The 14,766-nt window shown below is 42.6% G+C and overlaps 1 protein-coding gene across 4 annotated transcripts in view; it reads left to right on the top strand.

The window, feature by feature from the left end:
* Positions 1 to 14,766, top strand: part of LOC115196711 (semaphorin-3ab-like) — a 118,129-nt gene that overhangs the window by 78,236 nt on the left and 25,127 nt on the right. The window lies entirely within an intron of this gene.

Genomic DNA, 14,766 nt, shown 5'->3' with positions numbered 1-14,766 from the left:
GCTGGAATAACTCGCACCGGACTGTGCGTGCGTATGGGTGAGATAGTGCGCTTCTCAGCGAAACATAGCGCTCTCCACCCCATACGCTCCTCCATATAACCACGGGTAGCTGGCTTCCGGCTCTTCCTTCGCCTAGCCAAACTACCCGTGTGCCCCCCCAAAAAAAATTATTGGGGGTGCCTCTCGTGCTTCTCCCTCAGCGCGTCTCTGGCCTCGTACCACCGCCTCTCTGCCTTGGCTGCCTCAATTTCCCACTGCGGGCGGCGATACTCCCCAGCCTGATGCCAAGGTCCGGCCCCGTCCAGAACTTCCTCCCAAGTCCACTTCTCCCGCCAGTCCAACTCGAACGCCGTCTGCTCCCTCCTCTGCTGCTTGGTCCTTGAGTGGTGGGTGATTCTGTCACATGTATCTTCGTCTTTTGACGATATAACGAAATCGTCGTCGGAAAAGGATGACCAATACACAGCAGAGTCGATATAGTTCATCTTGAACATTTAATTAAATCAACACGAATACAAAAAACAACAAACAAGAAAACGAACGATAAACTGACAGTCTGCAAAGCATAGGCTCAACACAGAACCTTCCTCGTCCTCGTCCTTGTCCTCCCCGTCCTCCTCCTCTTACTCTCACTCCTCTGGCTCTGCCTCTGTTTCCAATGTTGGCATCCATTGCTCCAAAACAGAAGAGCTCACCTGTTGCCCTTTTATGCTAAAGCTCTGATTGCTAATTGTAAAACTGTGTGACGGGTGTTTGCCCATGTGATGAGTCAGAGATTTTCTGCATGAAAATTGTGCCAAATGCAAAGAATTGTGTGTAGTGTTTTGAAAAAAGTGTGTTTTAGAACTGCAATTTGAGTGTAAAGCAGGAATTGTGCTTGTAGTTTAGCAGAATTGGTTCAGGGGGTTGGTGCATGAGTTACATGTTGTGGTCATTGTGTCTCAAGTACCAGTATTTGTGTGTAAACAATTGAGAAAAACTATAAGTTGTGTCATTTTGAACAGGTGATTTGAGTTCAATGAACAAATGATCTTATCTTTATGTGTATTGTATCCAAGCAATTGGAAAAAGTGTTAAGAGTTTTGAAAAATTTGCATTTTGATCATTGGTTGTGAGTTTGGTATCTAGAGTTTTGAAAAATAACATCAAGATTTGAAATTAGCGCCAAAGTGATTGTAAAAAACTGTAAATCATTCTCTCTATTCTTATTCTGACATTTCACGTTCTTAAAATAAAGTGGTGATCTTAACTGACCTAAAACAGTGAATTCTTACTAGGATTAAATGTCAGGAATTGTGAAAAACTGAGTTTAAATGTATTTGGCTAAGGTGTATGTAAACTTCTGACTTCAACTGTACATCATGTGGCATTCAGGACCCAGTCACTAATGAAAGTTTCAATTTATTACAAAGCATTATCTGTTTGTGTTTGTTTGTGTGTGTGCGTGTGTTCGTTTGTGCGTGAAGGTGTGTTTATGTGTGTGTGTGCGTGCGTGCGCGTGTGTGTGTGTGCGGCTGAGGATTTAGTGCTGGGCTGTGTGTGGAAGAGGGTGTGTGGGAGAGGGTATGTGGGAGCTCTGGTGTGTTTGTGACAGAGCAGAATTGAGGGCACTTGAGGGAATCTGTTTCTAACTACAAGCAGGAGGTCTCTCTTTCCCTCTTTTTCTTTCTTTCTCCCCCTCCCTCCCTCTCTTACTCTGTCACTCATCTTTTTCTTTCGTTCGTACATTTCCCCTTCCATTGCTTTTTTTTGTAATGCATGTCCATCTCTCTTTTCTTTTCTTTTCCCCACTTCTCTCCCCTTTTCCTCCCTTGTCTCCCTTCCCTTCTCCTCCCTCTCCCCTCCCTCTCAGGGCTTCTGACATAAAAACACACTTCAGAGAGTGGGGCATTTTCCATGATGAAACATTAATGATGTACACAGTTATTTTTTCCAAGAAAGAAAGAAAGAAAGATAATACATACTACATACATCATGTGGCAATCAGGACCCAGTCACTAATGAAAGTTTCCCTTTATTACAAAGCATTACGAAACGGGTTGTTTGGATTCTGTTTGTGTTTGTGTATGTGTGTGTGCGTTTGTTTGTGCGTGCATGTGTGTTTATATGTTTGCGTGTGTGTGTGTTTGTGTGTGCGCGTGCATGTGTGTTTATATGTTTGCGTGTGTGTGTGTTTGTGTGTGCGCATGCATGTGTGTGTGTGTGTGTGTGTGTGCGGCTGAGGGGAATAGTGCTGGGCTGTGTGTGGAAGAGGGTGTGTGGGAGCGGTGGTGTGTTTGTGACAGAGCAGAAATGAGGGCACTTGAGGGAATCTGTTTCTAACTACAAGCAGCAAGTCTCTCTCTCCCTCTCTCTTTCTTTCTCCCCCTCCCTCCCTAGCTTACTCTGTCACTCCCATCTTTCTCTTCCGTTCACACATTTTTCCCTTCCATTGCCTTTTTTTGTACTGCATGTCCATTTCCCCTCTTCTCCCACTTTTTCCTCCCGTCTCCCTTCTCTTCTCCTCCCTGGTTAAAGATTAATGATGTACACAGTTATTTATTCCAAGAAAGAAAGAAAGATAGATAATCCATATCAATCGGGACCCAGTCACTAATGAAAGTTTCCATTTATTACAAAGCATTATAAAACGGGATGTTTGGATTCTGGATGATGATTGGTTGAAAGCAGGGAGTTATAGCACCACAATCCCTGCATGCCACGGGTAATGCCTGTTAACAGTTCCATTAGATTTATCAATGTGGATCAACTGTCCCACAGCCCAGCCAATCAATGTATAAAATTCATTCATAATATATATTATAATGGATATAAATGACAGGTAACGTTAGCCTAGCTACCCTCAATAGCTATCAAATAAAATAAAATACTTATTTACAAGCCCTAAACCAACAATGTTGTTTTAAGAAAAATAATAGTTAATAAAAAAAAAGTAAAACCAAAGAGAAACATTCAAATTAAAATAACGAGACTATATACGGGGTACCGGTACTAAGTCAATGTACGGGGGTACAAATTAATCAAGGTTATTGTGGTAATATGTACATGTAGGTAAGGGTAAAGTGACAATGCACAGATAAAAAACAGATTAGCTGTTTGATTAGATGTTCAGCAGTCTTATGGCTTGGGGGTAAAAACTATTAAGAAGCCTTTTGGACTTAGACAATGTGCTCCAGTACCGCTTGCTGTGCCGTAGCAGAGAGAACAGTCAATGAATAGGGTGGCTGGAGTCTTTGGCCATTTCTAGGGCCTTCCTCTGACACTGCCTGGTATAGAGGTCCTGGATGGCAGGAAGCTTGGCCCCAGTGATGTACTGGGCAGTACGCACTACCCTCTGTAGCGCCTTGCGGTCAGAAGCCGTGAAGTTGCCATACCAGGCGTTGATTCAACCAGCCATCTTGCTTTTGATGGTGAAGCTGTAGAAGTCTTTGAGGATCTTAGAACACATGCCAAGTCTTTTCAGTCTCCTGAGGGGAAATAGGCGTTGTTGTGCCCTCTTCACGACTGTCTGGGTGTGTTTGGACCATGATAGTTTGTTGGTGATGTGGACACCAAGGAACTTGAAGCTCTCAACGTAATCCACTACAGCCGCGTCAATGAGAATGGGGGTGTGCTCGGCCCTCCTTTTCCTGTAGTCCACAATCTTCTCCTTTGTCTTGATCACGTCAGGTCTCTGACCTCCTCCCTATAGACTGTCTCATCGTTGTCGGTGATCAGGCCTACCACCGTTGTGTCGTCGGCAAACTTAATGATGGTGTTGGAGTCGTGCTTGGCCACGCAGTCATGCGTGAACAGGGAGCAAAGCAGGGGACTAAGCATGCACCCCTGAGGGGCCCCCGTGTTAAGGATCTGCGTGGCAGATGTGTTGTTACCTACCCTTACCACCTGGGGGCGGCCAGTCAGGAAGTCCAGGATCCAGTTGCAGAGGGAGGTGTTTAGTTCCAGGATCCTTAGCTTAGTGAGGAGCTTTCAGGACACTATGGTGTTGAACGCTGAGCTATAGTCAATGAACAGCATTCTCACGTAGGTGTTCCTTTTGTCCAGGTGGGAAAGAGCAGTGTGGAGTGCAATAGATATTGCGTCATCTGTGGATCTGTTGGGGCGCTATGCAAATGTGGGTAGGTCTAGGGTTTCTGGGATAATTGCGTTGATGTGAGCCATGACCAGCCTTTCAAAGCACTTCATCACTACAGACGTGAGTGCTACGGATCGGTAGTCATTTAGACAGGTTACCTTGGTGTTCTTGGGCACAGGGACTATGGTGGTCTGCTTGAAACATGTAGGTATTGCAGACTTGGTCAGGGACAGTTTGAAAATGTCAGTGAAGACACTTAGATGGTAGTTGGTCAGGGCCAGTGGTGTAAAGTACTTTAATAAAAATACTTTAAAGTACTACTTAAGTAGTGTAATGGGTATCTGTATTTTTGACTACTTTTACTTTTACTTCACTACATTCCTAAAGAAAATATTGTATTTTTACTCAATACATTTTCCCTGACAACCCAAAGTACTTGTTACATTTTGAGTGCTGAGCAGTACAGGAAAATTGTTACATTTATGAAGAGAACAAGTGGTCGTCCCTACTGCCTATGATCTGGCGGACTCACTAAACACAAAATACATATTTTGTAAGTAATGTTGAAGTGTGTCCCTGGCTATCCATACATTTTAAATACAAGGAATTTGAAATTATTTATAATTTTACTTTTACTTTTGATTATTAAGTATATTTACAACCAAATACTTTTAGACTTTTTCGCAAGTAGTATTTTACTGGGTGACTCACTTTTCCTTAAATAACTTTCTGGGTGAGCATTTTCTTGTTTGGTTATGGCCTTATAGAGCTCGTTGAGTGCGATCTTAGTGCCAGCATCAGTTTGTGATGGTAAAAGACAGCTAAGAAAAATATAGATGGAAACTCTTTGTAAATAATGTTGTCTACAGCTTGTCATGAGATACTCTACCTCAGGCAAGCAAAACCTGGAGACTTCCTCAATACTAGATGCATGGAAAACCCCACTATATATTATCCATGTTGTCGTTCAGCCACGACTAGGTGAAATGTCCCATTGGTAGGATAGTCATGAACTGAGTTCATCCAGTTTATTCTCCAATGATCGCACGTTGGCCAATAGGACGGATGGTAGAGGCGGGTTACACACTTGCCAAACAATTCTCACAAGGCACCCGGACATGCATCCCCTGTATCGGCGTATCTTCTTCATGCGAATGACGGTGTCACGTCCTGACCATAGTAAGTTGTTATTTTCTATGGTAGAGTAGGTCAGGGCATGACAGGGGGTGTTTGTCTGTTTTTGTATTTCTGTGTTCAGTTTCTAGTTTTGTATTTCTATGTTGGTGTTGTTTGGGTTGATCTCCAATTGGAGGCAGCTGATCCTCGTTACCTCTAATTGGAGGTCATATTTATGTTGATGTTTGTCCCACCTGTGTTTGTGGGTGATTATCTTTTGAGTAGTGTGTTTTCCTCTCTGCGTCACAGTTTGTTGTTTTTTGTGTTTCAAGCATTTAGTGTATTGATTGCATTTAGTTTCACGGAATAAATAAATATGTGGAACTACGAACACGCTGCATTTTGGTCTGATCCTTCAGACAGCCGTGACAGACGGGAACTTGGGCCTGTTCTAGGAGCAGCAGTAAATCCTTTGCGTCCGATTCGTTAAAGAAAAAAATCTTCGTCCAGTTCGCGGTGAGTAATCACTGTTCTGATACCCAGAAGCTCTTTTCAGTCATAAGAGACGGTGGCAGAATCATCATATACGAAATAAAGTATTCAGACTCCTTGACTTTTTCCACATTTTGTTACGTTACAGCCTTATTCTAAAATTGATTAAATAAAATAAAAAATCCTCAGCAATCTGAACACAATAATGACAAAGCAAAAACTGTCTTTCAGAAATGTCTGCACATTTATAAAACATTAATAAAATAAGTACCTTATTTACATAAGTATTCAGACCCTTTGCAATGAGACTCGAAATTGAGCTCAGGTGCATCTTGTTTCCATTGATCATCCTTGAGATGTTTCTACAACTTTATTGGAGTCCACCTGTGGTAAATTAAATTGATTAGACATGATTTGGAAAGGCACACACCACGTACCAAAACATTTCTGCAGCATTCAAGGTCCCCAGGAACACAGTGGCCTCCATAATTCTTTATTTATTTTTCTCTCCAGTTTCGTGATCTCCAATTGGTAGTTACAGTCTTGTCCCTTCGATGCAACTCCCCTACACGACCCTGCCAAGCCGCACTGCTTCTTGACACACTCCTCGCGTAACCCGGAAGCCAGCCGCACCAATGTGTCGGAGGAAACACCGTCCAGTTGGCGACCGAAGTCAGCTTGCAGGCCTCCATCATTCTTAAATGGAAGAAGTTTTGAACCACCAAGACTCTTCCTAGAGCTGGCGGCACGGCCAAACTTAGCAACCAGGGGAGAAGGGCCTTGGTCAGGGATGTGACCAAGAACCGATGGTCACTCTGACAGAGCTCTAGAGTTCCTCTGTGGAGATGGGAGAACCTTCCAGAAGGACAATCATCTATGCAGCACTCCACCAATCAGGCCTTTATGGTAGAGTGGCCAGACGGAAGCCACTACTCAGTAAAAGGCACATGACAGCACGCTTGGAGTTTAAATATCAAATTTCGAGGTGGTTCCAAACGTCAAATTTCAAGTTTAGTCATTAACTCCATATTTTTAAGGTTAGGGATAAGTTCAGGGATCAACTCCAAATTCATAAGGTTAAGGTAAGGGTTAAGGCTTGGGATATGCATAAAACAAAAGTAACTTTATATTGCTGGATTCAAACTTGCAACCTTTGGAATCAGATGCTTACGCCCATCTGCCAATGCCGTCCACAACATCCTAAAAAAACCAAAACCTACTTCAAGGTAATAGCGAACACTGTTGCCCCTAGTGGAGAGTTTTCACATCTTCTCTGACAGCCTCAGACAGGATGGATGTCAAATACTGACCTTTATCACGGGTGACCTTGCTGGTACATAAACCCAGGATTTCTAATGCTATGTATTGGACCAGTCAGTGGTTTCGGCGATATTGGCACATCCCAGAAGAAGCAGTCCTCCGTAGAATTCTACAGTATTTCAATTTAATGTTTCAAGGACAACATTACAGTAACATTAGAACATTTTAATAAATTATTCTTTAAGGAAAATGTGGGGGAGTGCCAAGATGGAGGTGCGGTGGCTTCAAAAGAGCACCCCTGGTCTGCCATCTAGTGTATATATAAATAATTGGTCATAACATGAGAATAAAATCCTTTCCTGCTGTCAAATGACCAAAGCACCCTCTAGTGACCTCATGAGTGGAATGTTTTAAATATTTTTTAATTAATAAACATTTCAACTCTATGTCTGGCATGGTACAGGTGTCTTCTTTTTTTAAATACTTTTTTTAAGATTACCAAGCAACACTCAGTGTGACCCTGATTTTGCCCACTGTGGTAATATTAACAACCAGCCTGTTTGGTTAGCAACTTAAGAAGCTCAGAAATAACAAATTATTTTTGCCCGGGCTCTATCGTCTGGTGGAAGGATGAAATAAAACGAATGTACTAGGTAAAATAACGTTTTTAAGTAAAACATGTCGTTAATCTTTTTTAAACATGTTGGCAACCGTTTTATAAAAGCAATAAGCTCCTCGAACCTTTTATCATTTTATAAAATAAATAAGGCCCTAGACCTGGGAATTACCCTTGCCTTCGCCTCGGACCTAAGAACAGCCCTTGGTCTGGAGTTATCACATGACAATCCCTGGGTTCTCATGCCTTATTGCTGAACTTAAATATACCTTTAGCTAACAGCCAACTGCACACTAACAGGCTGACCACACCACTTACGTTTAGCGTGCAAGCGTTGCAAAATAAATGTACACATACATGTTATTCAATCATTGCATCCACACCGCTCATGCACGTCAACAAGCAACTATGTAGCCAGCCGCTAAAATATAACTTGGTTCTATTTGTGATGCGTGATACGTTGCAAGTCCCGCCTTTCCCTTCTCATCATTGGTTTTTAGGAGCATATACTCACATGTGTGATTGGAAGATGAACTGAGGTCCACACTCCAGTCCAGTTGGTGGTGGTAATGCACCTTAAAGTTGGTTGCCAACCGCCATATAAAGTCCAAAAAACAAGAAGAAGCCTGAAGGAGGAGAGATTACTAGAAACAATCTCGGTTTACCCTTTTATCTGTGGATTAAATGTCGGAGTAGAGGACCTTGTGCATTTCAGGTAAAATATCAACCCAATGTTTATATCCCAGGAAAATTAGCTGGCAACAACAAGATAGCTAGCTAAATTGCCATAAATGTTTAATGCTTTTCGACCTGTCCCCAAAATAATATAGTTAGTTCAGAGTTCGTTTTGATATTTCAACCTGCGTGTCCTGATCTCGTCTGGTGTGGGTGGACAAAATCAACATGCACACGATGGCGCACGTGCACGCACTGTGTAGTCAGCATGTAAGGTGTTGATTTATCATAAGGCACTTTGAAACCTACCACCAGCTAATGTTTTGATTTATCACACATAGTAATACATCTACTATCAATCCCACATTGAGCTGCAGATTAGTTGTAGAGGCCTCGGTTTCAGATTGGTTGTACTGTATATTGGTTGTAGAGAGGTCTCAGGTTGGTTGTAGTAACTGGTTGGTATAACACAGACAGCTGTAGACAAATACAGTGTAATGTATGACTGTGGTGTGACCTGGACAACATCAACAGGACATTCCCATTAGTCTACTGAGCACTTTGAATACAGTGTTGATTGATATGACAACGAATGAAAAGGGCAGGGAGGCGTTCATAGAATTAGGAATTAAAATACTAATAGGATCTCATTGGAGGTGTTATTGTGACAGGGTAGGAACCAAAGTGTTGGTCAGTGTATAATCTTTGGCTACATAAATGTTTTCTCTTACTTCATGTAATAGCTAACATATTCATGTTTCACCTATTCCTCTCTAATTTAGAAGATACTGTTGCACAAACAACATGCTGATTTAGGCATACACCAGCCCTGGTATCAGGCTGTATTAGCTAGCTATGTTTGCTCTGATTCAGTAAGATACACAAACTAATAGTATAATTATAGAGAGCTTGTGGATTTCTATTAAGAAGCCAAGTGGAAGCAACATCATTGTCATCAACATATTGCTGAATCTTGACCATGACAATGGAGACTGAAGAGTGAACAGTCTGCAAATTATCTCGTGGTTGAGCAACAACAACTGCGGTCCTTAAGTGACAGAGGGTAGAGATTGTTGAGAGAAATGGAGAGATACGACTCAGGCAGCAGAGTAAACTATAAAAAGGGAGTGACATCACATTTAACAAACCAAACATTTAAACACTGTTATAGAAGGAAAAGTAAAAACCAAAACCAGTCCATGCATCAATACCGGTATATAGTAAAATATTGTATACTGCCCAGCCCCAAAGTCTACTGAGCTATATATCTACACCAACATAGTCTACTGAGCTATACCTCTACCCCCTCATAGTCTAGTGAGCTGTATCTCTACCCCCTCATAGTCTAGTGAGCTATATCTCTACCCCCACATAGTCTAGTGAGCTGTATCTCTACCCCCACATAGTCTAGTGAGCTGTATCTCTACCCCCACATAGTCTAGTGAGCTGTATCTCTACCCCCACATAGTCTAGTGAGCTGTATCTCTACCCCCACATAGTCTAGTGAGCTGTATCTCTACCCCCACATAGTCTAGTGAGCTGTATCTCTACCCCCACATAGTCTACTGAGCTATACCTCTACCCCCTCATAGTCTAGTGAGCTATATCTCTACCCCCACATAGTCTAGTGAGCTGTATCTCTACCCCCACATAGTCTAGTGAGCTGTATCTCTACCCCCACATAGTCTAGTGAGCTGTATCTCTACCCCCACATAGTCTAGTGAGCTGTATCTCTACCCCCACATAGTCTAGTGAGCTGTATCTCTACCCCCACATAGTCTAGTGAGCTGTATCTCTACCCCCACATAGTCTAGTGAGCTATATCTCTACCCCCACATAGTCTAGTGAGCTATATCTCTACCCCCACATAGTCTAGTGAGCTATACCTCTACCCCCACATAGAGTATAGTGAGCTGTATCTCTACCCCCACATAGAGTCTAGTGAGCTGTATCTCTACGCCACAGATAGAGTCTAGTGAGCTGTATCTCTACCCCCACATAGAGTCTAGTGAGCTGTATCTCTACCCCCACATAGTCTAGTGAGCTGTATCTCTACCCCCACATAGAGTCTAGTGAGCTGTATCTCTACCCCCACATAGAGTCTAGTGAGCTGTATCTCTACCCCCACATATAGTCTAGTGAGCTGTATCTCTACCCCCACATAGTCTAGTGAGCTATATCTCTACCCCCACATAGTCTAGTGAGCTATATCTCTACCCCCACATAGAGTATAGTGAGCTGTATCTCTGCCCCCACATAGAGTCTAGTGAGCTGTATCTTTACCCCCACATAGAGTATAGTGAGCTGTATCTCTACCCCCACATAGAGCCTAGTGAGCTGTATCTCTACCCCCACATAGAGTCTAGTGAGCTGTATTTCTACCCCCACATAGTGTTATTACCCACATGGCCACACTGAACATTACTAATATCACCCCAGAGAACACTCGCACATGTTGGCTGTCAGTATTTCAGGAAAAACACTATTTGACAAAAACATTTAACCTGTTATGGATAGGGGGCCGTATTTTCACGGCCGGATAAAAAACGTACCCGATTTAATCTGATTATTACTCCTGCCCAGAAACTAGAATATGCATATAATTATTAGCTTTGGATAGAAAACACTCCAAAGTTTCTAAAACTGTTTGAATGGTGTCTGTGAGTATAACAGAACTCATTTGGCAGGCCAAAACCTGAGAAGATTCCAAAAAGGAAGCGCCCTCTCTGACCATTTTTTGCCCTTCTTGATTATCTCTATCCATTACAGGGGATCTCTGCTGTTACGTGACACTTCCTACGGCTCCCATGGGCTCTCAGAAGGCGGCAAAAAGCTGAATGACGCAATTCCAAGCCCTGGCTGAAACACACGAGCGCTTTTGCTAAGTGGTCGATCAGCGGACAAAGGGACTCATGCTCGTGCACGAGACGACACCATGTTTTTATTCTATCGTCTCTGAACGGATTCAACGACTCCCGCTCGGAATATTATCGCTTTTTTACGAGAAAATTAGCATAAAAATTTTAAACAGCGGTTGACATGCTTCGAAGTACGGTAATGGAATATTTAGAATTTTTTTGTCACGAAATGTGTCGTGCGCGTGACCCTTATTTACCATTCGGATAGTGTCTTGAACGCACGAACAAAACGCCGCTGTTGGAACATAACTATGGATTATTTTGGACCAAACCAACATTTGTTATTGAAGTAGAAGTCCTGGGAGTGCATTCTGACGAAGAACACCAAAGGTAATCAAACTTTTCTAATAGTAAATCGGAGTTTGGTGAAGGCTAAACTTGCTGGGTGTCAAAATAGCTAGCCCTGTGATGCCGGGCTATCTACTGAGAATATTGTAAAATGTGCTTTCACCGAAAAGCTATTTTAAAATCGGACATATCGAGTGCATAGAGGAGTTCTGTATCTATAATTCTTAAAATAATTGTTATGTTTTTTGTGAACGTTTATCGTGAGTAATTTAGTAAATTCACCGGAGGTTTGCGGGGGGTATGCTAGTCCTGAACGTCACATGCTAATGTAAAAAAGCTGGTTTTTGATATAAATATGAACTTGATTGAACAAAACATGCATGCATTGTATAACATAATGTCCTAGGGTTGTCATCTGATGAAGATCATCAAAGGTTAGTGCTGCATTTAGCTGTGGTTTTGTTTTTTGTGACATTATATGCTAGCTTGAAAAATGGGTGTCTGATTATTTCTGGCTGGGTACTCTGCTGACATAATCTAATGTTTTGCTTTCGCTGTAAAGCCTTTTTGAAATCGGACAGTGTGGTTAGATTAACAAGAGTCTTGTCTTTAAAATGCTGTAAAATAGTCATATGTTTGAAAAATTGAAGTTTTCGGATTTTAGAGGAGTTTGTATTTCGCGCCACGCCCATCATTGGATATTGGAGCAGGTGTTCCGCTAGCGGAACGTCTAGATGTAAGAGGATTTATTAAGGGAAAAATAGTCTTGCTCAGGAGTCCAACAATCTGGAGCCCTGTCCTCCCATCTAATGTCTTTGTCATCCCTCCTGATATACGAGACCAATGTTTATACATAGTGGCTACTTTTTTCTAGTTCATCTGTGTGAATGTTTTTCTTGGACTCGAGTAAACAGATATTCCATCCATCTTTCCAGCCATAAGTGTGGAGGGAATGTGTCAATACTGCCTCTGTCCAACCACATTGGTCTGTGGGGAGAGACAGAGACAGAGAGGGAGACAGAGAAAGACAGAGAGGGAGACCGAGAGACAGAGGAGGAAAAATACAACGGAAGAGTGTAGGGACTGAGGCGCCCAGAATTACAGTGTTACAGACACTCATCTCAACAGTTCCTTAGAGACTACTTCATTACTGGCTCTCCCTCACACACACTCTCCCTGTCCCTCCCTCTCTCACACACTCTCCCTGTCCCTCCCTCCCTCCCTCCCTCCACCTGACTGTCGCTTATTCACAAGTTTCACAATACATTTCCCATAATTATGCATAATTACTTTCCCTTTTCTCTTTCCCTCTCTCTCTCTCTCACACACACACACACACACACACACACACACACACACACACACACACACACACACACACACACACACACGCGGGTGGTCAGCTGGTGGGGGCGATGGGTGTGGTTGGGTTTATTGGGTAAGGAGAGAGTGTGAGAAGGAATTGTGTGTGTGTGTGTGTGTGCGTGTGTGTGTGTGTGTGTGTGTGTGTGTGTGTGTGTGTGTGTGTGTGGGTGTGTGTGTGTGTGTGTGTGTGTGTGTGTGTGTGTGTGTGTGTGTGTGTGTGTGTGTGTGTGTGTGTGTTAGAGATGATGTGTTAGAGAGGTTTAGGTTTGAGAGAAACAATTTTGGTACCAGGTAATGGTGACAGTAAAGGTGACAGTATAATCTCAAAAGGTGGTTTACTTTCAGTAAACTTTTGGGTTACTTTCCCCTTAAAAGTCATTAGAAGATGACAAAAAGGATCCATTAAATGCATTTGGTGTATCATCATAGTGGTCTCTGACTTGTGGTCAGACTCGCTCAGGTGGAACAAACGTAATCTTTTTTCAATGCTGAAATGAATGTAATTGAGCAAGGTGTCGTAATGTATTTTTTCCACAAACATCCTTTATTTAAAAGTAAGCCAAGAAGTAATCATCTAGTTTTTCAAAAGTATCTGTAATCTGATTAAAATATGTTTGCTGGTAATGTAACCGATTACAGTTACCATTTTTGTAATCAGTTTACATGTAATCGATAACTCCCACCCCTGGCAGTCAAAATAACACCCCTCAGACAAAAATTTGGCAAATATTGCATTGCATAATACTGGGCTGTTAGTTGACAATGACCTAATGGTTGTTGCAGTGGTTTGAAGTTCTTCACCAGAGCCTACAGGAAAACAGACATCCAGACAGTCATTATTGTGCTATTTTTACTCCAGTGTCATGTTCATATTCCCCACAGTTTTCCATTGTGAGATATATAGTCTAGCTCTGTTTGCCTAACTTGTTCAAGCACCCAGGCATTACACAGCAAAAACACTGGGCTGGCTATTTATACAATAATTAAAATGACCTCATGGTTATTGTGGTTTGCAGTAATTAACCAGTGTCTACACTGAGACTGGCTGGTCATAATAGTGTATGGAGAAAAGTCTCTGTTTTCCACTGTGAGATGGCTCTGTGATCTAGTTCTGCTTGACTGGCCCAGTCAAGGTCAGTTCCCCCAGCCAGACCATTTGGTCGTTGGCTCTTCAGCATAGGCACTGCCCGAGTGGCCACACAGTCTAAGCACGGTTGGCAGTGCTGATTCATAGAAAACATTTTGTTGGATGCAAGCTAGTGTGGGGAAGAGGGTGTGAGGGAGAATGTGTGATGGGTAAGTGTAACCGATGTGAAATGGCTAGTTAGTTAGCGGTGGTGCGCGCTAATAGCGTTTCAATCGGTGACATCACTCGCTCTGAGACTTGAAGTAGGGTTGTGGCGCGATGGGTAACGATGCTTCGTGGGGTGTCAGTTGTTGATGTGTGCAAGGGTCCCTGGTTCGAGCCCGGGTTGGGGCGAAGAGAGGGACGGAACCTACACTGTTACACAAGAGAGAACACAATCAACAGAGAGATATGAAATCTGAGCCAAAGCACCCGCTCTCTCTCTCTCTCTCTCTCTGGTAGCTCCCTAGGCTTTTGGAGTTGAGATCTAGACCCCCTGAGCACAGACGTCAATTCAACATCTTTTCCACGTTGGTTCAATGTAATTTAATTGAAGTGACGTGGAAACAACATTGATTCAACCAGTGTGTACCCAGTGGGGACCCTGCTGCATGTCTGCATGTGGGGATGGGATGTTTCCTCTCTGTCATGGTGAATATAATGAGGAGACACATCACGATGTCTGCTATAAGATGCTATTAGATGCTGTGTATGCTAAGACTTCACTGTCTCCCTTATTCACTCTCTCTTTATTTCTCTTAAGTCTAATGTATTTATTTCCCAGGGTATATCAGAAACCGTAGGAATTACTGCGGTCTTTTATTGTAAATGTTCA

The sequence above is a fragment of the Salmo trutta genome, chromosome 7 (genome assembly GCF_901001165.1).
Source record: "Salmo trutta chromosome 7, fSalTru1.1, whole genome shotgun sequence".
NCBI lineage: Eukaryota > Metazoa > Chordata > Actinopteri > Salmoniformes > Salmonidae > Salmo > Salmo trutta.
This window is presented reverse-complemented; position numbering and strand designations above follow the sequence as displayed.